A 26,738-nucleotide genomic window follows, 5' to 3' on the forward strand; every position below is an offset into this window, starting at 1 on the left:
TTTGTTGAGCGACAAGGACGATGGAAAGAGTTTGAGCTTTGAAGTCAGATGGACTTGGGTTTGAATTCAGCCCAATTATCCGCCATTATCTACTAGGGTGTGACCTTGGGACAAACCCTGAGTCTCTCTTTCTCAGCTTGCTCACCTCCTCTAAAGTGTTGGGGGAGCAGGGGCGGCAGGGAGGGTGGAGGTGGGCAGGAGGCAATAACACCTACCACGAAGGATTGTTCTGAAAAGTTAAATAGAGACTCCAGGACAAAATAGGCACAAAGTTGGCATTTAATAAGTAAATATTATAATTTTTAAACTATGTTTTATAGCCCATGTGAACAATATTGATACTAATGGTTTTGAGCAGTAATTCTCAAAGCATGTTTTGAGGGAACCCTGGAAGTTCTGATAATTTTATAACAATACAAAGATGTTATTTGTCTTTTTCGAAGTCATTCTTTTACAAGTGTATAGCAGAATTTTCAAAGGCTACATGATACGTGATACTACAATAGATTGAATGCAGAAGCAAATAAGAGAATCAACCTATCTTGGAATAAGTAAAACATTGAAAAGATTTACATATATGTAAAACAAGGCTACTCTATTTACTGTGATATTTTTAGAAAATACAGTTATTCCAGCCTGGGCAACATGGCAAAACCCCATTTCTACAAAAAGTACAGAAGTTAGCCGGGTGTGGTGGCCTGTAGTCCCAGTTACTCGAGAGGCTGAGGTAGGAAGACCACCTGAGCCAGGGTGGTCGAGGCTGCAGTGAGTCATGATCACGCCCCTGCACTCCAGCCTGGGAGACAGAATGAGACCAAGAAAGGAAGAAAGAAAGGAAGGAAGGAAGGAAGAAGGAAGGAAGGAAGGAAGGAAGGAAGGAAGGAAGGAAGGAAGGAAGGAAGGAGGAAGGAAGGAAGGAAGGAAGGAAGGAAGGAGGAAGGAAGGAAGAAGGAAGGAAGGAAGAAGGAAGGAAGGAAGGAAGGAGGAAGGAAGGAAGAAGGAAGGAAGGAAGGAGGAAGGAAGAAAGGAAGGAAGGAGGAAGGAAGGAAGGAAGGAAGGAGGAAGGAAGCAAGGAAGGAAGGAAGAAGGAAGGAAGGAGAAAATAGAGTTATTTTTCATAAAATTATTATGTACACTACCAAGTAGTGAGTGGTCTTAGATGTCTGATGTATTTATTTGTGTACTGGTTTAATGTAAAAAGTATTACAGTGGTCATAATTAAACTTTTGAAAAACCCTAGTTTAAAGCATGGCCTCAGAGTCGTGTGCACAGATGAGGGGGTACAGTTCTGACAATGATGGAGTGCCTTACATTGATCAGGTAATGTATATCAGACTAATTCTCCCTCAAAAAGAAATACAGGCCAGGAGCAGTGGCTCACACTTATAATCCCAGAGCTTTAGGAGGCTGAGGTGGGCAGATTGCTTGAGCCCCGGAGTTTGAGACCAGCCTGGACCACATGGTGAAACCCTGTCTCTACAAAAAACAAAAAAATTAGCTGGGCACGGTGGCATGCAGCTGTAGTCCCAGCTACTTGGGAGGCTGAGGTGGGAGGATCACTTGAGCCTGTGAGGTGGAGGCTGTAGTGAGCTATGAACATGCCACTGCACTCCAGCCTTGGCAACAGAGCAAGACTCTGTCTCAATTGAAAAAAAAAAATTAAATGATAAAGTTTGGATAAAGTCATTTTTAAAAAGGTTTAAAGGCCTGGAGAACAACAGAAGAACAGGCAGATTCTACATTTGTATGGGTTTTCCCTTGCAGGCTCTCCTTAGTCTGCTTGGCTCAGGGCAACTAGACTCAAGCAGAAAGCTTCAGGCTTCTTGGACTGAGAAGCAAGAAGACAGAGTTTGGGACAACTGAGAGTGTGAAAATTGAGGAGTTAATTCTTGAAAGGAGAGAGCCACAGAGAAGGAAATCCCAAAATCTATATATAAATGTACCCCAACTCTTTAGTTAATCCCAAAACAGTACATGTGCAAGTGAGACCCCAAAGATTCTAATAGGAAAACAGTATCATCCAGAAGTCTGAAAGAGCTGAGCAGAGTTTCGCCATACTCTGAACATAGCTACTTTTCACCATAGGGGAAACAGAATTCGGAGTTCACATGTTACCAAGTTAGATGAATTTGGTAAATACCTTGGATGAGCCATTGAAACCTCCGAAGGGCCACGCCTTAGGAGTAAAAACTGTCTCAAGAGGGATTCAATCTAAGATTAAGGAAATGCTGAAATAGAACTGCCATAAGAAAGTATAAAACCAAATATCCATAAGTTCAAGGTGATCTGTCAGTAATTTAACTGCCTGCTGCAAGAAAATGCATCACCCTTCAAAAACAAAGAAAGAATCCATATTCTATATACTATATCAACATATTTACAGTATTAGTATATAACCAAAAATTACTTGACAAGTAAAGAAATAAGATGGTCAAGAGAGCGATCAATCAATAGGAACAGATCCTCAGATAATTTAGATATTAGAATTAGCAGGTGAGGATTTTAGAATAATTATGATAAATGTGGATTTTAGAATAATTATGATAAATGTATTAAATGGTCTACAAGAAAAGATTAATAAAATGAGTGAAGATATAGAGAATTTCAGAAAAGACAAAGAAACCATTAAAAAAGAATCAAATGAAAGTTCTAGATCTGGAAAATTATAATAGCTATAATTCAAAAGTCATGGAATGGGATAACGATTGGATATAACAGAAGAAAGAATTGGTGAATTTGAAGACAGGTCAACAGAAATCATCTAAACTGAAGCACAGAGAAAAAAAAAGATTGAGAACAAATCAACAGAGTCCCAGTGGCCTGTGGGACAGTATTAAGCAGTCTAACATATATGTATTTAGGGTCCCAGAAAAGAAAAAATGATCCAAAATACATATGAAGAAATATTGACTAAAAATTTTCAAAATTTGGTAAGAAAAACCAGAACAAAACAGCAACTCAAAAATCTAAAAAACTCAGCGAATTGCAAGCAGAATAAATACAAAGAAAACCACATCTGGGCACATGACAGACAAACTTATAAAGGCCAGATATTATACAGATAGACACTGACAAACTGGTAGATCTTAAAGCATGGCTCTGCAAAGGATGGAATTGTGTTGGTTCAAATTCTGGCTCTACCACTTATCAGCTGTGAAAATATGGGTATATTACCTTATATTTCTATATTTTAATTTTCTTATCTAAGAAATGAGAATAATGTTAACTTTTTCAGGTTTTTTTGAGAATCAAATGAGTTAATTAGTATAAAGAGTTTAGTACAATATCTGGCATATAACGAGTGCTCAGCAAATGTAATCTATTATTATTTAACATTCTTCTGTAATTGTTGGTCATTACTATTAGACAAGGGAAATAAATAAAATTTATAAATGCGAGAAAGGGGGAGGCAAAAATAATTGTTTTCAGATATGATTGTGACTCATATCAACCAAAAACTTAATAGAAAGATTAATACAGCTTACTAAGGGTTCTAATTTAAAATTAATATATAGATAACTTATATAGTCAATAACCTGTTAAAAATATGATTTAAAGAAATATAAGGCCAGGTTCGGTGGCTCATGCCTGTAATCCCAGCACTTTGGGAGGCCAAAGTGGGTAGATCACCTGAGGTTGGGAGTTCGAGACCAGCCTGACCAACATAGAGAAACCCCGTCTCTATTAAAAATACAAAATTAGCCGGGTGTGCTGGTGCATACCTGTAATCCCAGCTACTTGGGAGGCTGAGGCAGGAGAATTGCTTGAACCTGGGAGGCGGAGGTTGCAGTGAGCCGAGATCATGCCATGGCACTCCAGCCTGGGCAACAAGAGTGAAACTCCATCTCAATTAAAAAAAAAAAAAAGAAAAAAGAAATATAATGAGAAATCCACTATAGTACCAAAAATACAATACACCTAAGAATAAAGTAGATGAAGAGCACATAAGATGCACATAAATAAAATTGTAAAACTCCACTGAAAAGCATAAAAATGATTTTTAAAATAGAGAAACATATTTTATCTTAGGGGGAAATATTCAATATTTCATTCTAAATCAAACTAGAATTCAGTAGTTTCAGTCAGATGTCAACAGAACATTTTTTGGAACTTGACAGAATAATTCCAGAGCTTATATGGAATAACTAACTTCTGAGAATAATATGAAAAATTCTGAAATAGAAGAATAATGGTGAAGCACTTGCCCTGGCAAACAGCCTGTCCTGGTAAGAGCAATAATCAGATGAGTGAAATGGAATAGAATGTATACATGCAAACCTGAGGTTAGAAAAGAAAACAGTATTGAAGGATGATGCCTAAAATCAATGGGAGAAGATGAATCATTCATCAATGGATGACATGGAAAAATTTGCTAGTCATTTGTATCTCTACCTCAATCCTTACACCTTAATAAAGCGCAGGTGTATCCAACTGTTCAATGTAAAATTGTAACTATAACTGTAGAGCTGCTAGTATAAAGCAGTGGGGAATAGTTTCATGTTCTTAGAATAGAGCCTTTCTCAATATAAATATCAAGGCCAAAAAACTATTAAGAGATAAGGTTGAAAATTGTATTATATAAAAACATTTAAGTGTATTCATGACAAAAGACACCATAAATAAGATCAAAGACAAACTATAAACTGGAAAAAAACTATAAACTGGAAAAATATATAAGATATATGACAAAGGGTTAATATTAATTTACACATATGACAATTTCAAACAAGGAATATCAAACAGAAAAATGGGCAAAAGACTGGAATAGGTTAGGTACAAAAGCATAAATGGCTTTTAAACATAAAAATTCAGCTCATAAATGCTTAAAGAAATGATAATTAAAACTACTGTAAATATTTTCCTATATCAAGTTGGCGAAGATTTAAAAGGGTGATAAAACATAGCACAGGCAAGAGTGTGGATTAACAGGCACTTTCATCTTCAGTTAATGGGAGTATAAATTGCTAAAACCTTGTTGCACAGGAATTTGGTGATAACTATCAAGTTGTAAGAATAGCAATGATTACTCTTGTCTTTTATTGACCTTAATGGGCATTACCTCTAGTGTTTTATCATGGAGCAGAATATTGGTATTGTTTTGTGTGATGTAATGAACACACATACCATACAAACATATAAAATTTTGTCTAGGAAGTATCCATTTATTTCCATTTTACTATGGGGTTTTTAGAAATAAGGAACAGATATTGAAATTTATTAAATGAGTTTGGAATCCAGTGAGAGTATATGGTAGAATACATGAATAGAGTTCTCTATATTAAACCATCTTTACTAAGAACTTCTTTTGGCCATTATTTCTTTAATATTCCATATTAAATAGGACATATATAAGATATAAATATACTAAATATCCATATGAATGTTCTATATTTTAATAGGAGATTTTTATTTTTATGTGAGTATTGAGGTCAGCCTACTCATTGTCTGTCAGTGGGCTGGTTAGTTTTTTGCATGCTGTCTTTACAATTTCTGGCTTTCTAACAAGATTTTAGGAGTTTTCCTTATTTCTCTGCTCTGGAACAGCTAATGAAGCAGAGGAATTATCTGTTCCTTGAAGGTTTGGGTGATTTGTCCCTGAAGCTCTCTGGGTTTTAGAACTTTGCAGTTTAAGATGAGGAAGTAACAACTTCCTCAGCCTTTTCCTTGGCTACGAGCCTATTTGGATTTTCTAATTATCTTTCAGTTGGTTATAGTCTTATGTATTTTTCTTGAAAGTCATTTATTTCATTTTTATATTCAAGTTGATCAGCAGAAAATTAAACAAAATACGACCTCAGAATCCTTCCCATTTATCAATATCTATGCTTAGTTTCCCTGTGTGAATCCTGGTTTTGTATATCTGGGCTTTCTCTCTTAGTTCTTGACTAATCTAGCTGGTGGATTCGTACGTGACATTAATTTTTCCCACAAAGAACTATATCTTGTGTTTGTGAATTATATCATTTTCTAATTTATTAATTTCTAATTTATCTATCTTCATTTACTTCTTCATTCCTAAAATTTATGAATTATATTTTTAAAAATAGACTTTTTGAGCACAGTTTTAGTGTCACAGGAAAACTAAGCCGAAAATTCAGTTTCTTTTCATTACTTGAATTGGTTGCTTGGATCATGTTTTCCTCCCTGTTTTATTTAATAAAGTGCTTAATGGAAAATGTCCTTGAAGTCCAACTTTTGCTATATCTCAAAGGTTTTGAAGTCATATATTTATTGTAGCTATTTCTAGTGATGTTATCTAGAGTTACAAGTTTTATTTACTTTTTTATTCAAAAAATATATCACACAGGAAGGTTTTGGGTTGATTTGCAGGGTTTTGAGGATTTGTTACTTTCCTACTTTTGTTATTAGCTCCAAGACTGAGTGTTTGTCAGAGACTGTCAAAGTTTTTTCTTCTTTAGAGAAAACAATGTTTTTATTATGGTTTAATTCTAAAAATGTGTACATGTTCCATTAGCACTGTGTATATAATATCAATTAGATCTAACCTATTAATTATATTATTCAGATTTCCTCATGCTGGTTTTTGTTTCCTATTTGGTCACTAAAGAGGAATTTGAAGTCTTTCATTACAACTTTATTTCTATTTGTTTTGTCTTGAATTTCTAGAGAATTTGCTTCATGTATTTCAATGAAGTTTATTATTTAGTTAATAAAGTTTATAACAATTTTATCTTAACTACACAACCCTTTGTGTCAGAAAAAACCCTTACCTTGCAAGTGATAAAAAACTCAACTCAAACTTTTAGAGAGAGCCAGTATGGCTGACTAGACACAGCCAGGAAGAGCCTCTCCCACTGAAAGAGACCAGACCATCAAGTAAAACAGCACACTCTGAACAGATCTTCAGAAAGAAAGCATTGAGCATGGACAGAGAGAGGACACACATGCTGGGCTAAAAGGGGAGAAAGCCAGGAACCCTACACAGGATGACCAAGCACCAAGACTCATTCCTGGATCTCAGTGGCTCCTAAGGAAGGGAGGAGAGATACAGATGTGGAGTGTCTAACTCTTTCCATGGACCTCTGGGATCCTAGCTGTGGGAGACCCCCACAACCACCACAGACATCTGCCTGGAGTGTTGGCAGAGACAGAACTCTGGAGAGTTGGCAGAGAGAGAACTCCAGTATGCACAGAGCCCAGAGGTGCAGGAATGACTGCAGTGGAGCACAGCTATGGGTGTCCACCCCCCAAGACCTACCATACTCCTCTAGGCAGCTCTAGCCTTTGTTGGCTGCCAGACCTGGACAGAGCAAAGCTGTCTTGCCCATGGGGGGAAAAAAAAACAGTCTGATCTGAGCATCCCTCTGTCTGCCAGCCTCTCCGAGGGTTCCTGCTTGGCTGCACCTACTTGCAATGCAGCCTCAGCTTGCCAGCAGTCGCTGCCATAGCTCTTTTACCAGCGGACTCCACCTAACCATTGGGATGCTTTTGCAGACAGACTCCTGCCAGCATGCACCTGCTCACAGCCCTCCCCCACCAGTGTGCACTCACTTGCAGTCTTCCTTTACAGCCCCTTGCCTCATTGGCACACATGTGCATGGGCCCCCACTACTCCAACCAGCACACACATCCATGGGGGTCTGCTGATGTCCTGCTGGAGTGCTTTTTCCAACAGCCCCCATCTGAGTGTTGTTGCTAGTGGACTGGGAACAACTGAGTCCCTCCAGCACGGCAGGTGCTTAACCTAAAGGGTCCAGAGAACAAAGCTGCAGGCATAGTCCCAGCACCCCAGGGTTGGAGCACATAGCCCAGGAGTGCTGAGTTGAGCCTTGGCCCTCTGAAAGCATCCAGAAACAAAGCCAATTGACTAAACCTCACTTATACCACAGCAAAACCTTCAAGGACATCAGAGAACATAAAAGCAAAAAGCCCCAACCAAAAGACAGCAACTTCAAAGATTAAAGGAATGTCAGCCTACACAGATGAGAAAGAGCCAATGCAAGAACTCTGGCAACTCTAAAAGCTAGACTGTTTTCTTGCCTCCAAATGACTGCACTAGCTTCCCATCAATGGTTTTTAACCAGACTTAAATGGCTGAAATGGCAGACATAGAGTTCAAAATCTGGACGGCAAAGAAGCTCATCAACATATAGGAGAAGGTCGAACCCCAATCCAAGGAACACAGTAAAATGGTCCAAGATTTGAAAGATGACATAGCCATTTTAAGAAAGAACAAAACTGAACTTCTGAAGATGAAAAATTCACTGCAGGAATTTCAGAATGCAATTGGAAGCATTAATAACAGAATAGACCAAGCTGAGGAAAGAATCTCAGAGCTCAAAATCTGCTCCTTAGAATCAATGCAGGCAGACAAAAATAAAGACAAAGAAATTTTTAAAATGAACAAAAACTCCAAGAAATATGAGATTATATAAAGAGACTAAACCTATGAATCATTGGCATTCTTGAAAGAGATACAGAGAGAACAAGCAACTTGGAAAACATATTTGAGGATATTGTCCATGAAAATTTCCCCAACCTAATGAGAGAGGTTGACATGTTTAAATTCAGGAAATTCAGAGAACCCTTGTGAGATTCTATACCACACAAAGATCCCCAAGACATCTTAAAGGCAGCTAGAGAGAAGGGGCAAGTCACATACAAAGGGAACCCCATCAGGCTAACAGTGAACCTTTCAGCAGGAGCCTTACAAGTCAGAAGAGATTAAGGGCCTATATTCAGCACCCTTAAAGCAAAGAAATTCTAACCAAGAATGTCAGGTCCAGTCAAATTGAGTTTCATACGTGGAGGAGAAATAAAATCCTTTTAGACAAGCGAACACTAAGGGAATTTGTTACCACCAGACTTGCCTTACAAGAGATACTTAGGAAGTGTTAAACATGGAAACGAATGACCAGTACCTGCCACCACAAAAACACACTTACATACCATAGCCTACTGACACTATAAAGCACTATATAATCAAGTCTACACAGCAACCAGCTAACAACAGGATGACAGGATCAAATCCTCGCATATCAATATTAACCTTGAATATAAGTGGACTAAATGTCACACTTTAAAAGACACAGTGACAAGTTGGATAAAGAAGCAAGACCTAACTGCATGTCGTCTTCAAGAGACCCATCTCACATTCAATGACACCTATAGTCTCAAAGTAAATGTATAAAAAAAAAAAATCTATCAAACAAACAGAAAACAAAACAGAGCAAGGGTTACTTTCTTATTTCAGACGAAACAGACTTCAAATCAACAATGATCAAAAAGGACAAAAAGGGGTATTACATAATGACAAACAAGAAGTCTTCTTAAACAAAAAGACTTAAGTATCCTAAATATATATGCCTCCAACACTGGAACACCCAGATGCATTTTAAAAAGTTCTAAGCCAGGCGTGGTGGCTCACACGTATAATCCCAGCACTTTGGGAGGCTGAGGCAGGTGGATCACCTGAGGTCAGTAGTTCGAGACCAGCCTGGCCAACATGGTGTGAAACCCCATCTCTACTAAAAATAGAAAAAAAATTAGCTGGGCATAGTGGTACACGCCTATAATCCCAGCTACTCAGGAGGCTGAGGCAGGAGAATTGCTTAAACCCAAGAGGCGGAGGTTGTGGTGAGCCGAGATCATGCCATTGCACTCCAGCCTGGTGACAAGAGCAAGACTCCATGTAAAAAAAAAAAAAAAAAAAAAAAAAAAGTTCTTAGAGACCTATGAAGAGACTTAGATAACCACACAATAACAGTAGGAGACCTCAACACCCCACTGACAGTGTTAGATCGTTGAGGCAGAAAACTAACAAAGATATTTGAGACCTAAACTTGACACTTGACCAAATGAACCTAACCAACATCTATAGACTACTCCACTCAGCAACCACAGAATATTCATTCTTCTCAACTACACATAGAACATACTCTAAGATCAGCCACATGCTCAGCCATAAAGCAATTCTAAACAAATTTTTAAAAAATGAAATTATACCAACCACACTGTCAGACGACAGCACAATAAAAATAGAAATCAATACCAAGAAGATCTCTCAAAACCATACAATTACATGGAAGTTAAACAGCCTACTCCTGAATGACTTTTGGGTAAAGAATGAAATTAAGACAGAAATAAAAAAATAATCTTTGAAACTAATGAAAACAAAGACCCAACATATCAGAATCTCTGAGACACCACTAAAGTGTTAAGAGGAAAGCTTATCATGCTAAATGCATATATCAAGACATTAGACAGATCTCAAATTAATGACCTAACATCACACCTAGAGGAACTAGAAAAATAAGAGCAAACCAACCCCAAAGCTAGCAGAAGAAAAAATAACCCAAATAAGAGCTGAACTGAACAAAATTGAGTCATGAAAATTTACACAAAAATTCAAAAAACCCAAAAGTTGGTTTTTTGAAAGAATAATAAGACTGATAGACCACTAGCTAGATTAATAAAGAAAAAGAGAGAAGATCCAAATAAACACAATCAGAAATGACAAGATGACATCATCTCACCAATCCCACAGAAATACAAAAAACCCTCAGAAACTATTATGAACACCTCTTATGCACATAAACTAGAAAACCTAGAAGAAATGGAAAAATCTCTAGAAACATACAACCTCCCAAAACTGAACCAGGAAGAAACTGAAGTCCTGAATGTCTAGACCAATATCAAGTTCCAAAATTGAATTGGTAATTTTAAAAACTTCCCAACCAAAAAAAAAAAAAAAAAACCTGGAACAGATGTATTCACAGCCTTTATACATATACAGATGTATAAAGAAGAGCTAGTACCAATTCTACTGAAATTATTCCAAAAAATTGAGGAGGAGGGATTCTTCCCTAACTCATTCCATGAGGCCAGCATCATTCTGATATCAAAACCTGGCAGAGACAAAATGAAAAAAGAAAACTTCAGGCCAATATCCCTAATGAACATAGCCGCAAAAATCATCAACAAAATACTAGCAAATCAAATCCAGCAGCACATCAAAAGGCTAATCCACCACAACCCAGTAGGCTTTATTCCTGGGATGCAAGATTGGTTCAGCATATGCAAATGAATACATGTGATTCAGCACATAAACAGAACAAAAACAAAAACTACATGATCATTTCAACAGATGCAGAAAAGGTTTTTTATAAAACTAAACATCTCTTCATGATAAAAAGCCCTCAATGGACTAGGCAGTAAAGGAACATACCTCAAAATAATAAGAGCCATCTATGACAAACCAACAACCAACATCATACTGAAAGGGCAAAACCTGGAAGCATTCCTCCTGAAAACTGGAACAAAATAAGGATGCCCACTCTCACCACTCCTATTCAGCATTGTACTGGAAGTCCCAGGCAGAACAATCAGTCAAAAAAATAAATAAATAAATAAAAGGTATCCAAATAGGAAGAGAGTAAGTCAAACTCTCTCTTCACAGGCAATATGATTCTATACTTAGAAAACCCTGTAATCTCTGCCCAAAGGCTCTTAGAACTGATAAGCAACTTCAGTAAAGTTTCAGGATACAAAATCAAGGTACAAAATCAATAGCATTTCTATACACCAATAACCTTCAAGCTGAGAGCCAAATCAAGAATGCAATCCCATTCACAATAGCCACAAAAAGAATAAAATACCTAGGAATACAGCTAACCAGGGAGGTGAAACATCTCTACAATGAGAATTCTGAAACACTGCTGAAAGAAATCAGAGATGACACAAACAAATGGAAAAACATCCTATGCTCATGGATAGGAAGAATCAATATTATTAAAACGGCTATAGCAATTTATAGATTCAATGCTATGACTATCAAACTACCAATGCCATTTTTCACAGAATTCGAAAAACAACTATTCTAAACTTTATATGAAACCAAAAAGGCTTGAATAGCCAAGGAAATTCTAAGCAAAAAGAACAAAGCTGGCTTCAAACTATACTACAAGGCTACAGTAACCAAAACAACATGGTACTGTTACAAAAACAGACACATAGACCAATGGAACAGAACAGAGAACCCGAAATAATACCATACACCTACAACCATCTGAGCTTTAGCGAAGTCAACAATAACGAGCAATAGGGAAAGCACTCCCTTTTCAATAAATGGTGCTGGGATAACTGGTTAGTCATATGCAGAAGATTGAAATGGGACCACTTCATTTCAACATATACAAAAATCAACTCAAGATGAATAAAATACTTAAATGTAACAACTAAAACTATAAAAATTCTAGAAGAAAACCTACAACATACCATTCCAGATGTAGACCTTGGCTGAGATTTCATAATGAAGTCTCCAAAAGCAAATGCCACAAAAAAAAAATAGACAAGTGAGACCTAATGAAGCTAGAGAGCTTCGACACAGGAAAAAGAAAACTAGTGACAGAGTAAACAGGCACTACAGAATGGGAGAAAATATTTGCAAATTATGCTTCTGACAAAGGTCAGATATTCAAAATCTATAAAGAACTTAAACAAATCAACAAGCAAAAAACAACCCCATTAAAAAATGGGCAAAGGACATGAACAGACACTTCTCAAAAGAAGACATACAGATGGCAAACAAGCATATGAAAAAATACTCAACATCACAAATCACTAGAGAAATGCAAATCAAAACCACAATGAGATACCATTGTGCACCAGTCAAAATAGCTATTATTAATAAGTCAGGCTGGACATAGTGGCTCATGCCTATAATCCTAGTACTTTGGGAGGCCAAGGCATGAGGATCGCTTGAGCCCAGGAGTTCAAGACCAGCCTGGACAACATGACAAATCTCTGTTCCTACAAAACATTTAAAAATTAGCCAGCATAATGGCATGCATCCATGGTCCCAGCTACTTAGGAGACCAAGGCAGGAGGATTACTTGAACCCAGGAGGTTAATGTTACAGTGAGCCATGTTTGCACCAGCACACTCCAGCCTGGGCAACAGTGAGACCCAGTCTCAAAAAACAAAAACAAAAACAAGAAAAGCAAATGCTTATACACTGCTGGTGGGGATATAAATTAGTTCAGCCACTTTGGAAAGCAGTTTGGAGATTGCTCAAAGAACTTAAAATAGATCTGCTGTTCCACCCAGCAATCCCATTACTGGGTATATACCCAAAAGAATATAAATCATTTTACCAAAAACACATGCATGCATATGTTCATCACAGCACTATTCTTAATAGGAAAAACAAGGGATCAACCTAGATGCCTATCAACAGTGGATTGGATAAAGAAAATGTAGTATATATATACCATGGAATACTATGCTGCCATAGAAAAGAACAAAATCATGTCCTTTGCAGCAACATGGATGCAGCTGGATACCTCTATCCTAAGCAAATTAATGTAGGAGCAGAAAACCAAATACCACATGTTCTCACTTACAGGTGGAAGCTAAACACTGAGTACGCGTGAACACATTATGGGAACGACAGACACCAGGGCCTTCTTGAGAGTGTAGGGTGGGAAGGGGGTGAAAGTCAAAAAACTACCTATCCATTAGTATGCTCACTATCAGGGTTTGTACACCAAACCCCAGAAACACACAATTTTCCCGTGTAATGAATCTGTACATGTACCTCCTGAACCTAAAATAAAAGATGAAAAAAGGGAACTTGTTAAAATAATAATAGAATTTACTAGTTCTTGTAACTAACAAAATAAGCTTTAGGTTAGGCTTGATCCAGCAGCCCCAAACAATACTACCAAGAACTTCAATTTCTTTCTCTTTCTACTCTGTCTTTTCCGGTGTCTGTATATATTGTTTTGGGGCCCATCCAAAAGCTAAAAAGAGTTTATTCCCACCCCAAGACACGAGGCTAATAATGGGAGAATAGTAACTTCTCAAAGGGGAATCAGGATACTGCTGAGGGAATTGCTTCTGGAAAAGCAACCAACAAATGTCCGTGCACTGCCTTCATAAGGTAGTTGCTTCATTCAATGCCTTTTTCCTTGGAATCTCCTTTATTCGATAGTCATGCTACAGTTTGCTTCATTTCTTTCTTTTTTTTTTTTTTTTTTTTCGTTCTGCTTGTCTTATTTTTGCCTATCCTAGATAGTGTGTTTCAATGTATTTATCTACTTGTGTCATTTAGAAATGAAACCACATCCATTGATTCACCCTCATGAATGATATGTCTAAACTATCTCTGTTCACTCCTGCCCTGCATGAGGCAGCTAACATTTTCTCCTGGTAACTCCCTGGCTCATTGTTGACCTTTTTACCCTTGCCATGTGTGAGTGCTCATGCTCGTGATGCCCTGTCTTCTAATTCTCCACCCCTGTGTTCAGACAAGCCCCAATTACTGTCACAGCCATCACTGTCCTCTCTGTGTGTCCATGAACCTCTGCCCACTTACTGCCACTGAGACCATTATACTTCCTGAGGTTGCCCCTTTAGTTCCAACCCCTTTTACTGTCTAAGGGCCTTTTTTCTCTTATTTCCTCAAAGTTAATTTTCACCACTCCTGCCTGCACTCACGTTTTCTTCCCAAAAGGTTGATTTCGAGCCTCTAGTGCTGTGGCACAGGCTGTGTCCTGCCCATGGTCTCCCATTCCCCAGCTTTCACCTCTAGAAGCCAAAGGAGGCTTGCTGCAAATGCTGCAACGTACTCCCTGCAAGCTTCCTCTCTGGCCAGGAATGGACTGGGCTACGGACAGGAAAAGCCAAACATTTTAAAGAGGGATGCCCAGAAAGCAGCTTCATCCAGATACACGGGAGCCCGTGGCTGGGTTAACGCAGGCTTTTCTTCACTTTCTGCTAAAGGTCCCAGGGGGATAGAGCTTACCACAGTCACTGACCTGTTAATTCATTCCTCTTTGGCTTTCCTCCTGTCCTATCTCACGTCCCCATGCCACTGCCAGTATCTCCTGGAGTCACCTCCCAAACAAAGCTATGTAGGCCTTGAATCTTTGTCTCAAGGTCTCCTTTTGGGGAAACCCAAACCAAGACAGCCCCCAAAGATAAGAACAACACTATTTTATGCTTTGCCATGAAAAACTTGAGTGAAAGTATTCAGTGAATAATGAATATGTCTCTTTAATTTCTAAGTACAGTAGCCCTACTGATAATTACAGCTTATTTGATATAAGCTCAACTGAACGCAATAGCACATGTTGACCACCTTCTCTGTGCAATGTGCTGAGTTAGGTGCCAATGGTGCAGACGAGAGGATTAACAAGCATCAGGTCCAGCCACAAAGGGCTTAGAAGGAGAAGGAGTTAAGACATTTACATAAATCCCTCTGATTCCAGAGAGTGTTATTAGTGTGGAAAGTGATAGAAGCACCTTTTCTTTTGAAAAATCTGTTGTTTTTTTTATATAATACCTTAGGAGACTTTAATTCTAATCACTTCCTCCAGATATCGGTGCTATTTTATAAATGTTCTTATTTATCTTTAACCCAATGGAATTCCTAATATTGCTTTACACAGGTCATGTCTGTTTAGCTGCATATATTCTCTTCCCTCTCTTCCCTCCTGCATCTCAAGGTAAGAGCTCATGGATTCCATCCATCTGGACCACATTCCTTTGGCCTAAAGTCCATATTTTAGAACTTCCTTTAGTTAGAGGTCTACTGCTAGCAAAGTGTCTCAGTTTTCTCAAAAGGTAATTTATTTGGTAAATTATTCTAGGTTGATAGTTATTTTCACCTAGTATAGTGAGGCTATCATTCCACTCTCGGTTTTTGTTGTTTCCGTTGGGAAGTCAGTGTTCAGCCTAATTATTCTTTTGAAGACAAGAGGGTAATTTATTTCCCTCTGGGATAGTTTTTGAGATAGTCTCTGTTCCTGGTATTGCTCAGTTTCACTGTGGTGGGTCTAAGTTCAGGGATCCCTTTTATCTATCTATCTTGTTTGGGATTCACTGGACTTAACCTGTGGATTGGCATCTGTCATGAGTTCTGGGAAATGACTGGTCGCTGTTTCTTCAAACATTACCTCTGTGCCATTTTCTTTCTCTTCTCTTTACAAAACTCTATTTAGACAGATATGTTGGACCTTCTCATTCCTTTCTTCACATCACTTTATCACTCTTTCTTCTTTTCCATATCTTAATTTCTCTGTGCTTCACTGTGGGAAAGTGTTTAGACCTATACTTGAGTTTATTAACTCTCAGCAGCTGTGTCTAATTGCTTTCCATTGAGTTTTTAATATTAATCATACTGTTTTTAATTTTTAAAATTGTATTTGTTTATTTTTCAAATCTGCTCAGTCATTATCTATAACCTCTTATTCTTCAATTGTATTTTCCTCGTTTTATTTCTTTAAACATATTAACTATTCTTATATTCTCTATCTGGTAATTTCAACAACAAAAGTCTTTGGGAGGCTGATTCGTCTCTCTTTTTCTGTTGACTTTCACTCTTGATTACACAAGATGTTTTCTTGTGTTTTTTTATTATGTGTATATATTTTTTGGAACTGTTTAAGTGTAGGTTATTTGAGATCCAAGTTGAAGGTGGATTTTCATAGGGAGGATAGAGGCGGTTTGCTTCTGCCAAGCACCTGGGAAGATAACCAGCCTGGAACCATTTTAAATCCACCTGAGATGAATTATTGCCTCAATTAGAATGAATTCGGCTGCAAATCTGCATGGGGGCAGCTTGCACTTATGAGTTCCCATGGAGGCACACTATCCCCAGCACCATGGTTCAACAATATATTTGCTTGCATTTTGGGAGATGAGAGAAAGGTGGTTTAATTTCCAGTTCACTCTTACATTGACAATGTAACCTTTTAGACCAAAGTTACTCAACCTCATTATGACTGACATTTTGAACCAGATAATTCGTTGTAGGAAGTTGTCCCATGCAGTATAGGGTGTTTAGCAGCATCTTTGATCTCTACCCACTAGATGCCAGCAGCACCTTTCCAGTCATGACAATCAAAAATGTCTCTGGACATTGCCAAATGTCCCCTGGAGGCAAAATCACCCCAGTGAAGAAACAACTACCGCTTTCAAGTACCAGCAGGGGTTCCCCTTTTACACTCCATACTTGGGTAGATCTTGAGCCTCTCTCCTGTTCCCATGGAATTATGAAAATCAAAGTTCAAGGTTACCCTGTTCAGCAAAGTAGGTTGGGAAAACCAACCTCCTTCAGTGCATCATTTCTTGTTGGCCTCTGAACGTTCTATACTCATTTCCCAGCTCACTGACACTTTGAAAAGGGATGTGTGTGTGTGCATGTGTGCACACACGTGCAGGTATGTGTTTCGGGGTTACTTGTCTGCCACGTTACCGGGAACAGGAGCGCTTTTAACTTTTTTTAATATCATTATGTCCTTTCACCAAGTCTCCATTATCCTCACTTCTGTAAAATTTTTACTTTTAACAGGCAAATAATTACTATCAACGGTTGCCTGAAAAAAGAAAGCAAAAAAAGAATGGTGAAATAGGAGCAAAATGACAAAATTACAGATAATTTCTTTTAATCAACATTTCTGCACCTCCTCCCATTATCAAGCTTTATAGGAATAGCTTTAAAATTACCAAGATTGAGTTTCAGTTTCTTCCCCTTTACTTTTCCGTTCTTTATCACTCACATCAGTGGAGTTCTGGAGGCGGCTCACACCTGCTCACGAGGGCTGACTGTGCACATGTCTCCCCAACTCCACAGTCAATGAAGCCATCTTGGAGGTTGGAATAGGCCATGTTGGGAATATTGACATCCTGGAAGTCAGCAAACACTACAAATCAGATTTCTTGTTTCTCAGAGAGCTGGTTGGCCAACATGTATCAGCACAGCACAGTCACAAATGGGCAAAACACAGATTATAATAAGAAAGACAGAACTTGCTCATTTTGTTTCTTGATAATTGACTCAAATGTGTATGTCCACCTAGGTTTTTTCTTCTGTTATGGGCTAAATTATGTTCCCTCCCACCCCACCACCACCACCAAATTCCTATGTTGAAGCCCTAACCGCAGTACCTCAGAATATGGCTGCACTTGGAGATCGGGTCTTTAAAGGGGGAATTAGGTTAAAATGAGGTCGTTAGGGTGGGCCCTAATGCAATATGACTGCTGTCCTTATAAGAAGGGAAAATTAGGGCACAGGCACACACAGTAGCAGAGTCATGTGCAGATACTGAGAGAAGACGGCCATCTACAAGCCAAGGAGAGAGGTCTCAGAAAGAATTAACCCTGCAAACACCTTGATCTTAGACGTCTAGCCTTCAAAATGGTAGGAAATAAATTTCTGTTGTTTAAGTCCCGCAGTCTGTGGTACTTTGTTATGGCAGCCCTCAGAAACAAATGCACCTTTTTAACTTGATTTTTTTTGTATTACTAGTACACTGCCACCCTCAGCATGCAGATCTAGGCCCAAGAGTACCTGTGATTGGGACATAGCACCAAGGAGGCCAAAATCATGGAAATCATGGACTTATTCACAGGAAACACAGAGAGAAAAATTATCTCCACAACTGCAGAATGCCTTTAACCTCAACTTGCAACTAGGCAAAGATGTTTGCTTAATCTATCCTGGTTGCCTAAGGCCAGCCCAAGAGAAATCCTGACCCCCCCATCAGTACTTCCTAAAAAAATGCCCTTAACATTCAGGCCCTGCTGGTGGTGATGTCATCTTCTTGAAGTCAGCATGTTCCATTTTTCATAACCATTATCATAACACTTCCTGGCTGGAGTCTAAAATGCCAATTCTCTCTCTCATTGCTCTTGCTACGTCATTCCTAAAACCAGCTCGATGTGCCATTGAAGACAAGATTCCAGTCTATCCTAATGACAGAGAAGAGAATTTCTCAAAACCTTTATTTTCTGTGAGAAACTGTGAACCCTTCCTATTGATGCTTATTTATAATGTATTTGAATAAATCCTCTCATTACTCAACCGGACAGGAAAACTAAACTTTGACTCAGTGGATGCATGGAGAATAAACGAGGGCAGGAAAGCGGGATGTAAGTGGAATTTCCTTACACCAAGCGCTCCTGGTTCAATGGGTTTTATTTCTACTTGGCACTCTTTTTTTTTTTTTTTTTTTGAGACCGAGATTTGTCACCCTCTTGTCACCTAGGCTGGAGTGCAATGGCATGATCTCCGCTCACTGCAACCTCCACCTTCCGGGTTCAAGTGATTCTCCTGCCTCAGCCTCCTGAGTAGCTGGGATTACAGGCACGTGCCACCATGCCCAGCCAACTTTTGCATTTTTAGTAGAGATGCGGTTTTGCCATGTTGGTCAGGCTGGTCTTGAACTCCTAACCTCAGGTGATCCACCCATCTCAGCCTCCCAAAGTGCTGGGATTACAGGTGTGAGCCACCACGCCCGGCCCTACTTGGCACTCTTTTGCTGCTGTGTCTTTTCGTTCTTTTATTTTTTCTTTCCTTTATTCTTGCTTTTCTAATAACTCATGGAGCACAAAGGGGAGCTCACACTGGCTCCTTGATTTGCTGTATACATCATTTGAAGTGTTACATTTTAGAACCTAATTTTTAAAAATCATTTACACTTCAGGGTAGAAAAATAGCAACATTACTAGAAGATTCAATTAAATTATCCCAGGTTAATGTGTTCACTGTCAGCAATGAATAACCACAAGTGTATAGCCAATGAATAGACTATAAAGCTCTATTTCTTTTGCAGATCTATAGTCTATTCTGTGGGCATATTAAAATATATTTTCTAATAAAAAAAAAAGAGACACCCTTTTGTTTACTCTTTTTCACAGCAAGTTACTACCTATCATTCCCAGGACAATGGTTTCCTTAAAACTACAATAGCTTTTATCTCTTCAAGCCCCAGAGGACACTGGGAAAATCTCTCACTTGGGTTAACTTTGCTGAATATATTTAACCAGTAAATTATTTGCCTTCCCAACTGGAAGAACCAATATACATTTATGTTCTAGGAATGGTTTGTTTTACTAACTTTATGAGTGAAGACCTCAATAGTAGCAAAGCCGAGGGACATTTAATTAAGTTATATTTGCTTTTTCATGATCTTTAGCTCTAGCTTATAAATCAAGAATCAATGAGTACTTAATTTCCTCTTATAGCATTAAAAGTAATTGCTTCATAAATTCACTTTAGTAATCCAAATATTTGCACACAGTACAGCACAAAGAGAAGTTGTTTCACTGATGAGATCCTAACTTTTATTTTATTAGTAGAAAATGGAGCTTGCTCATTTTATAGCTTATGATTTTCCTGGCTGCCTCAAATTCCTTTTTGAAGCAGACAGGATATAAATTTAAAATAAATACAATTATGACTTTGCCTGAGAAAAAAAGTCAGTCTACTTATTTAAAATATAAAAAGAAATCATATATTTCTATGTAGTAGAGTATAACCACAATGAGTACATTTTTCCCAAACAGTTGTGTATGTTCAAAAGGCAACAAAAACATTTCCAAGCCTGATTTAACCTTTACTTTACCTGCATATTTTAATTGAGGGTGGGGTGCACAGAAAAAGTCTTCATAAAATTGTTATCTGTCTTGCTGAGCAGTTGACTATTGCTAAACCTGCTCTGCCCCCAGAGGCTGAAAGCATTCTGTATTCTCTTAACTGTTCCATTAACAGTATTTCCCAAAATTTAGGTACTACATGAAGACCTACAGAACTCATCTGCAATGTCTGAGTCATTCAAGGCTCCATGAACCAAAGACCATTTGCCTGGTGGTACAGATGAGAACTAAAATGAGAAAAGATCTGAGCCCAAGGTCATCTGGCAAACCAAGGTTATCTGGCAGCTGGCAGCTGAGGGAGCTGGGAAGGAACTCACGTCTTCAAAGGGCACACCCAGAGCCATGGCTGCCCTCAGCTACTACAATTTATGGATTGTTTCATTGTACACATATTTTTAGTACCCACTGTGTGTCAGATACACACAGTAGGTACTGTGGAAACAGAGTAAGCAAGAACGCCATGGCTCCTAGTGGTAGGGAGCTCTACAGTTTAGTGACAAAATGAATGAACCTAGAAAACATTATCCTGAGTGAAATAAGCTAGTCACCAAAGACCACATATTGTATGATTCCATTATATGAAGCGTCCAGAACTGGCAATCTATAGAGACAGGAAGCAGATTAGTGGTTGCCTAGGGCTGGGGAGGAGGGCCGGATGGGGGAACAGCGGGGATGGGAGGGGAGGAGGAGGATAGATAAAGGATACAGAATTTCTTTCTGGGGTAAGGAAAATGTAAAATTGATTGCGGTGGTCCATGTACAACTCTGCGATTATACTAAAATCATTAAGTCACTGAACACTTCAAATGGGTGAATTGTATGGTGTGTGAACTGTGTCTCAGTAAAGCTGTTTTTTAATAAAAATAGACACAGCACCTTGAGAAGCAGGCCTCCCGACGGGGAGCTCACTCGCTTGGTCTCCAGCTGTCTGTCCCCCGCTTACAGGCCTCCTCTGCACACATTCCCCAAAGGCTGGGCCTGCCCTGGCACTGCGGACAGCCCAGGGGGCATCATGAAGCCACAAAATTGTCCCCCACCTCCAACGTGCCCGCCCTCAGCATCCGTGCTCTAACCTTGAGGATCGTGTGGGGCGTGCCTGGGCGCGCATGCTCCGGTTACACAGGATGCCCTCCGCCATGTCTTTGCATTGTCAGGAGCTTCTTTGCAATCAGCAGCAGCACCGGCCCTCAGAAGGGCGCCCCCACCCGGACAGCGGCTCTTCAGTTCCCTGGGATCCTGCTACCTTCTGACCCCTGTCCCAGGGTTCTGGGCTGAACCCAACTTCCAGAAGCTCCTGGAGGTCTCCTGTAAGGCACATCCGGGGCCACAGCATACCCTCGGCTGATCCATAGTTTAAATGACCTCATTCCAGAAAATTGTCATTAGAAACATCGGCACTACACTTTGTCTTGTCATTATGAGATTCAGGTTCACCCTTGACACCTCCCATCTTGGTGCGTTCTGCCGGCAACCCTGGCTTCTGCGGCTCCACCTGGTGACATATATATATATATATCTTTGCAGCCTCCACTCAGGGCCACGGCCTCCACACACTGATCAATATTCCCTTCTATGTTCTCATACAGTCGACGCACACTGATTTTGTGATACGGAGCCTGGGGCTCCAACTGGCCTACGGGCTTCCCAAATCCAGGGGCGCCCGCTTCATCTTCCCAGGGCCCCACACCCAAAAGGGCGCCATCCCACTGGGATTATTCAGCTTGAATTGAGTTCAGTCATTTAACAAGCAGAGACTTGGATGGGGAGCATGTAGGCAGAGGCATCAGAGTGCTGCTTCCCAAAGCCTGAAAAGAAAAACAAGCGTGTTTCTTTAGTGATATCAAATGAGACAAAGGAAGGAAGGAACCGCCTGAGGTCACAGACAACCAACCGTCAGAGTGGAAGATTTCCATTGAAGCGCGATGGAATAATCAAGATTTATTTTTTAAATATTGTTATTAAATAAACATTACAGAAACTTTTGCATATCCAACTTATTTATAGCTTAAGGCATAAAAAACCCACATTAGTATGTTGAATTATAAGAATTCACTGCAGCCTGCTAACTGACAGCACATCAAATTATTTGCAAATATTTTCTGGAACAGTAACCTCGAAGGATGCCAGCCCCATTCACTGTAACCTTATCACAAGACAGGAGCCGAGCGCAGAGATGAGTTCCAAAGCAAAGGAAGCTTTCCTTCCCTGCAACCTCTGTGTCGGGTGTTTGAACAAGGAGTTTATCCCCCTTCGCTCAGCCAAAAGCCTTGCTTGTTTCTCTTGGGCATTTACGTTTCTCTCTGCTACACTTTAAAAAGATGTTATGCAGAAGCCTCTCTTGAGGGGAGAGCATAGTTCTGTGAAAATTATGTAATCATTTTAACAAAGGGTCTCTAATTGATATGAAAAGGCAAAGGCAAAATAAAAATGAACTTCAGGGTGAACAGTACAAAGTCTTCGTTTCCCCCACAACCCCATGGTGCAGCTTCTGTGTTGCGTGGGAAGGCAGCGCACTCAGGACCTTGTATATTTTTGGCCTTGTGGAAACCATGGTGGCAGATTCCTTGAGGGAGTGATTTTTCTTTAATATCCAATATCGTTGCCTTTCAAATGTGTTCATTTTTTTCTAACATTCAACATTATCTTCAATACTTCAAATAAATTCCTTTCCATCAAGAAAATATATTTCTTTTGATGAAAAGTTATTATGACCCATTTAAACAATTGTGAAGTGGCTGGGTGGTTTAAAAACTATATCTAGATCATTTCGCAAGGTTGGCACAACATCTGACTTCTAAAATCAGCATTTGCCAAATATGTTAGCCATACTACAGTTGCTAAGCTAACGAGAAGACACTAATCACTTGGCATAAATGTGGCCTTGTTAAAATTAAGCAAAATTGATTGCCTTCAACATAACCTTTTGTTTTTGTCTCCAAAAATCTGCTTTGCACATTTGGTATAGGTAAGAACACATTGCTTACCCTGACACTAACATCTTTCATGTCTTAAACAGCTTCTGTGCTTTTCTTTGTTCTCTCACCATTAAAAATGAGCCCATATTTTGCCATTCCTCTGTGAATCCAACAGTTGTTTATTAAGCACCTACTATGTGCTCAGTGCTATACTATTAAATGTAACTCTGTACTCCATGGTGCCCAAGGACTACCATTGTGTAAATTAAGCACTACTAGGAAGACTAGACTAGTGTAGTCTAGCTAGTGAATCCAGCACACTGCTGATAGACAGTAACACTTCCAAGTGACTTTACAACTTAAAATCAAAATGAATTGTTTCACTTAGCTTATCAGTTTTCTTATATTCTCAACAACATATTTTTAAAAAGCAAATCTACACAACTACCATGCACATGACTCCGTGATAAGCACAAAAGGAGCAGAAGACATAGATCCCTCCTCCAAAGGGGTATATAAGTGAGCTCAGTAGACGAAGCACCCGGTCTATAACAAGACAAATAACATCAAATTCTTAGAGCCTCAAGAAATGTATCAAGAAAAGAGTGGAGGAACTACCATTTGTTGACCATCTACTGTGGCCAGGATGTTTCACATATGATGAGTCTCCATCCAGGCCTGCGTATCCCAGGGGTACCCTATAGCACACAACCAATGGGCAAGTGAAAAAAACACATGCCACAGAAACTGTCTGAAACCATTCACCACGTGGAAGAGAATTTTGATCGTATGTGTCTTTGTAAACTTGAAAGATTAACGTATATATTTTCTTTTCAATTGAAACCTGTTAATTAAATGTACATGCATGTACCTGGGCCCGCTCCTGATCTACTGCTTCAGAATCTCTCCTGTTTGCCAATAAGAAACATTAGCATATATTGATTATGCTAGTCATATTAACTGATTTAATCCTTAACCACTGAAGAAACTAAGGCTCAGAGATGTCAAGGCATTTGCTCAGCGCAGCAAAGCTAGCAAGTGGCAAAGAGGAATTGGAGGTAGGGTCTTTCTGGGTCTATTGAGATGATCAGGTGGGTTTTGTCCTTTATTCCATTTGTATGGTATATGACATTGATTCCCATGTTAACCCAACCTTGCATCCTTAGGATAAATCCCACTTGGTCATGGCATACAGTCCTTTTCATATGTTGCTGGATCTGGTTTACTAGTATTTTGTTGAGGGTTTTTGTCTCTATATTCATAAGGAATGTTGGTCCATAGTTTTTTCTTGTAGTATCTTTATCTGGTTACAGATGTCTGAGTAACGCTGGCCTCTTAAATGAACTGGAAAGTGGTCCCTCCTCTTCTATGCTTGGAAGACTAAGTGAAGGACTGCTGTTCATTCTTCTTTAAGGTTTGGTAGAATTTAGCAGTGAAGTCATTTGGTCCTGGGCATTTCTTTGTGGGAAGTTTGTTGATTACTAATTTAATCTCTTTACTCCTATTTAGATTTCCTATTTCTCCTTAAGTCAGTGTAGGTACTTTTGGTACTTTTGATCTTTATAGGAATTTGTTCATCTCATCTAGGTTTTCTAATTTGTTGGTATGCAGTTGTTCCTGGTATTATTTTGTAATCTTTTTTACTTGATACTACTGTTCCCTCTTTCATTTCAGAAATTTGATTTTAGTAATGATTTTAGTAATATGAATCTTCTCTTTTTTTCCTGCTCAGTCTAAAGGTTTGTCAATTTTTTTAGCTTGTTGGTTTTTGTTTATTTTCTCTGTTGTTTTTCTATTCTCTATTTTATTTTCATCCCCTACTAGCTTTGAATTTAGTTGCTTTACTTTTTCTAGTTTCTTAGAAGTTTAGTTTTTCAACTCAGATCTTGCTTTTTAAAATATGGCTGTTTAGAACTATAAATTTCCCTCCAATCACTATTTTTGCTACATCTCATGAATTTTAGTATGCTGTGTTTTCATTTTCATTGATTCAAAGGCTGTTCTAATTTCCCTTGTGATTTCTGCTTTGACTCATTGGTTATTTAGGAGTGTGCTGTTTAATTTCCTCAAATTAGTGATTTTCCCAAATTTCCTTCTGTTATTGATTTCTAATTTCATTCCATTTGGTTGGAGAACATACTTTGTATGATATCAACCCTTGTAAGTGAATTTGGATTTGTTTTATGGCTTAACGTATGGTCTATCCTGAAGAATATTCCGCTTGCACTTAAAAAGAATATGTATTCTGCTGTTGGGCAGAGGGTGCTATAGGTAACTTTTAGGCCTACTTAGTTAATAGCATTGTGCATATCTTCTATTTCCTTGTTTATCTTCTTCCTGGTTGTCTATCTTTTATTGAAATTAAGGTATTGAAGTCTACAACTATTATTGCTGAATTGTCTATTTCTGCCTTCAATTCTGTCAGTTTTTGTGTCATGTACTTTAAAACTCTATGTTATGTGCACATGTGTTTATCATTGTTAAATCTTCTTGATATGTTGACTCTTTAATCATAAAATGTCTTCCTTTGTCTCTAGCAACATTTTTTTTCTTAAAGTCTATTTTGTCTGATATTACTTTAATCATTATAGCTCTTTTCTGATTACTGTTTGCCTGGTATACCTTTTACCATCCCTTCACTTTCAACCTATTTGTGTCTTTGAATCTAAAATGTGTCTCTTATAGACAGCATATAGTTGAATCATTTTTTACCCATCTGCCAATATTTGTCCTTTAGTTGGAGTGTTTAATCCATTCCATTTAATATAATTACTGGTAAGATTTATGTCTGCCATTTTTCTATTTACTTTATATGTCTTATGTCTTTTTGTATTTCTCTATTCCTCTATTACTGCTTTTTTGTGGTATTTTTTCATATGTTATTTTAATTTTATTATCATTCTTTTGCCCCTCCTTTTTTTTGAGACAGACTTTTGCTCTGTCGCCCAGGCTGGAGTGCAATGGTATGATCTTGGTTCACTGCAACATCTGTCTCCCAGGTTCAAGCAATTCTCCTGCCTCAGCCTCCCAAGTAGCTGGGATTACAGGTGTGCGCCACCATGCCCAGCTAATTTTTATTTTTAGTAGAGATAGGGTTTCACCATGTTGGCCAGGTTGGTCTCAAACTCCTGACCTCAGGTGATCTGCCTGCCTCAGCCTCCCAAAGTGCTAGGATTACAGGCATGAGCCACCATGCTCAGCCTTGCCCCCATTTCTTAAAGTTATTTTCTTAGTACTTGCCTTAGGGATTACCATTAACATCTTAATACCAACCTAAGTTAAATATTATCTAAAAGCTATGCTCTTACATGGCATTATTTTCTCCTCCTATTCTTTGTGCTGTTATTGGCATACAAATTACATTTTTTATACACCATATGTCAGTTGACACAAATTTATAAGCATGAAGAAAAGAAGAAT

The 26,738-nt window shown here is 38.6% G+C and overlaps 1 long non-coding RNA gene across 1 annotated transcript in view; it reads right to left on the reverse strand.

Annotated features, from left to right (window-relative positions):
* Positions 1–21,591, reverse strand: part of LOC139356039 (uncharacterized) — a 42,994-nt gene extending 21,403 nt beyond the window's left edge. Inside the window, exons 1-2 of the long non-coding RNA XR_011607410.1 lie at positions 21,477–21,591; positions 17,526–17,652 (exon numbers count right to left, since the gene is read on the reverse strand). This is a non-coding gene — a long non-coding RNA (uncharacterized lncRNA). The remainder of the gene's footprint in view (positions 1–17,525; positions 17,653–21,476) is intronic.
* Positions 21,592–26,738: the final 5,147 nt, after the last annotated feature.

Source organism: Macaca nemestrina, chromosome 9, assembly GCF_043159975.1.
Source record: "Macaca nemestrina isolate mMacNem1 chromosome 9, mMacNem.hap1, whole genome shotgun sequence".
Classification (NCBI taxonomy): domain Eukaryota; kingdom Metazoa; phylum Chordata; class Mammalia; order Primates; family Cercopithecidae; genus Macaca; species Macaca nemestrina.